Source organism: Spermophilus citellus, assembly GCF_964194105.1.
Source record: "Spermophilus citellus genome assembly, chromosome: 15".
NCBI lineage: Eukaryota > Metazoa > Chordata > Mammalia > Rodentia > Sciuridae > Spermophilus > Spermophilus citellus.
The window spans coordinates 19,823,661-19,827,141 of record NC_138195.1 but is presented as its reverse complement, the minus strand read 5'-3'; the positions used below and the strand labels follow the sequence as shown (position 1 = coordinate 19,827,141).

Here is a 3,481-nt window from a genome sequence, read left to right as displayed (position 1 = left end):
TCTTACCAGTAGGTTATATATCAGATTTTACGTCTATAAGTATATTGGGCAAAACATTGTGGATTAGGATGCAATTCCATTTGTCAAATCATTGTTAAATTGAGACCCTGGGCGAGATAGGCACACGGGTTCAGCAAAAATCAATGAAAGTATTCTGTGAGAATGAATTGGTTGCTTCCCCCTTCCTGCCCGCTCCCTTTTCCCCCTCAGTCCTCTCGGGCCTGGAATTTTCACCCCCACCAGTGACCGAAGACTTGATCACTCGAAGTCCAGCTCCCCATAACACTGCTCGACATGGACGTGTGATTGAAGGTGGATTACATGTCACTCTCACCATTCTGCTACTTATGCATGGAAAGGGAGTTGGCAGTATCATTGGAAAGAAAGGGGAATCAGTTAAGAAGATGTGTGAGGAGAGTGGTGCACGGATCAATATCTCAGAAGGGATTGTCCTGAGAGAATTACCACTAATGCCATCTTCAAAGCCTTTGCTATGATCATTGACAAACTGGAAGAGAACATCAGCAGCTCTATGACCAACAGCACAGCTGCCAGTAGACCCCCAGTGACTCTGAGGCTGGTGGTCTGCTAGTCAGTGTGTCTCTTTCATTGGAAAAAAGATTAAGGAAATACGAGAGAGTACAGGGGCTTAAGTTCAGGTGGGAGGGGATATGCTCCCCAATTCAACGGAGCAGGCATCACTATTGCTGGCATCCCGCAATCCATCATTGAGTGTGTCAAACAGATCTGCATGGTCATGTTGGAGACTCTCTCCCAGTCCCCCACGAAGGACGTGACTATCCTGTACCCGCCCAAGCCCTCAAGTTCTCCAGTCATCTTTGCAGGTGGTCAGCACAGGTACAACACAGGCAGCAACAGTTCGAGCTTTCCCCACACCACCGGGTCCATGTGCCTCAACCCTGACCTGGAAGGACCACCCCTAGAGACCTATACTATTCAAGGACAGTATGGCATTCCACAGCCAGATTTGACCAAACTGCACCAGTTGGTGATGCATGGTAATGCATGGTGACACCGGATTCAGTGCAGGTTTGGATGAATCTGCTCAGACTACTTCTCATGAAGCATTCCAAATGACTTGATTGGCTGCATAATCAGGTGTCAAGATGCAGAAATCAATGAGATCCATCAAATACTGGGGCGCAGATCAAAATTGTGAACCCAGTAGAAGGATCTACTGATAGACAGGTTACCATCAGCAGATCTGCGGCCAGCATTATCTTCACGAAGTATCTAATCAACAAGGCTTTCCTCAGAGTCAGGCGTATGGGGAGCAGCTAGAACCATGCAGATTCATCCAAAATCCCTTTCTGCTGTTCACCGCCACCCATGATCCATCTGTGTCGTTTCTGAACAGTCAGGGATTCCAGGTTTTAAATAGTTTGTAAATTTTCAGTTTCTATACACTTTATCATCATACATTTGAATCACATGGGATACAATATCTCATTTTTCTGAATATACAGGTTGCACAATCATATTGGTCATGCATTCACATATATATACACACAATAATAATAATGTTTGTTTCATTCTACTATCCTTCTTATCCACTTGTGATTTTTTTAATTAAAGCATTTTAATTCCTTTCTCTGTTCAGCTGTTAATGCTGAGGTTCATATTTAGTTTTATAAACTTCTCCCTTTTTTTGGCTCATGAATTTTTCTATTTGTCATGGAAATGTAAGAGGGGACTATTAATACATTTCAGTTTAGTTCTGTAATGTCAGGAATTTTTCCAAAAAATCAAAAGGTGGACTGGAGCTTTCTTTTTGTGAATAGAAACTGGATACCACAGGGATTCACATGAGTTTGTTTTTTTTAAGAATCAGTTGGTTTTATGGAATTAACAACAACAAATATTAAATGTCTTATGATTATTTGTAAAGTGTATGTTACACATTCTTTAAATAGTTAATTTTTAAAAAAAACAGTGGTACTAGGAATAGAACCTAAGGCCTCACACATTGAACTACATCTCCAGTTATATCAGTTAATTTAGAATAAACATGGATTATATGTATATATACACACCCACTATATATTACATATATATATATATATATATACACACATGTGTATGTATCTATATGTCTATCTATCCATGTGTGTGTGTGTGTGTGTATATATATATATATATATATATATATATATATATATATATTTACATAGTTATATAGTTGTCCATCGATATCCATGAGGAATTGATCCTAGGCTCCCCACAGAAACCAAAATCTGCAGATGCTCAAGTGTTTTATATAAATTGTCCTAATATTTTCATATAACCTATGCACATTTCATTCAGATGGATAGTTTAAATCATCTCAAAATTAATTATAATACCCGATAAAAAAGAAATGCTATGTGGATATTCTACTGTATTGTTCAGGGGGAAATGACAAGAAAAATGTCTGTACATAGTCATAGTCAGTACAGATGCAATTTTGTTCCAAATATTTTAAACCCATGGATGTGGTATCTGTAGGTACTATATTCTATGCATTTTTTTTCTTTCTTTCTTTCCTTTTTTTTTTTTGTTTTTTTGCAAACCAGGTTTAGTTAAGCATTTACCAGCACAGCACTGCCTCAGAGACTTGTTGATCTTACATCACCAAAGAAAGTAGAAGGAAATGAAGAAAAATGCCTCTCTGTCCCTTGTTCCAAGGCCAACATGAGCTACATCTCCAGCTATATCCTCTCCAGTGGCTGGCAGGGCAAAACATCCCTCAGAAGCCTTCACATCTCAAACTAGGGCGTTGGTTCCTGCCCACCTCCCTCATGGGCAGTTGTGAGACCCAGGATGACGGCATGGCTGTAAGGATGCATGAGCTGGGGGAAGCCTAGGACACCAGGGATACCTGCTTCTTAAGAGAGGTGCCACCCAGTAAATGGGCAAAGGAACTAAACAGACACTTCTCAAACGAAGAAATAGGAACAGTCAACAAATATATGAAAAAAGGTTCGACATCACTAGCAATTAGAGAAATGCAAATTAAAACTACACTGAGATTTCATCTCACTCCAGTCAGAATGGCAGTTATCAAGAATACAAACAACAATAAATGTTGGCGAGAATGTGGGGAAAGGTACACTCAGACATTACTGGTAGGACTGCAAATTGATGCACACACTCTGGAAAGCAGTATGGAGATTCCTCAGAAAACTGGGAATGGAACCAACATTTGACCTGGTTATCCCACTCCTCAGTATATATCCAAAGGATTTAAAATCAGCACACTACAGTGACACAGCCACATCAATGTTTATAGCAGCACAATTCACAATAGCTAAGTTATGGAACCAACCTAGATGCCCTTCAACAGATGAATGGACAAAGAAACTGTGGTGTACATACACAGTGGACTATTACTTAGCCATCAAGGAGAATGATTTTATGACATTCACCAGTAAATGGACGGATCTGGAGATGCTAAGTGAAATAAGCCAATCTCAAAACACCA

At 39.8% G+C, this 3,481-nt stretch overlaps 1 pseudogene across 1 annotated transcript; it reads left to right on the top strand.

Moving 5' to 3' along the window:
* Positions 1-404: 404 nt before the first annotated feature.
* LOC308634083 (poly(rC)-binding protein 2-like) lies at positions 405-1,354 on the top strand (annotated as a pseudogene). The gene has a single exon. The product of its transcript is annotated as a poly(rC)-binding protein 2-like (transcript).
* The last annotated feature ends 2,127 nt before the right edge of the window (positions 1,355-3,481 follow it).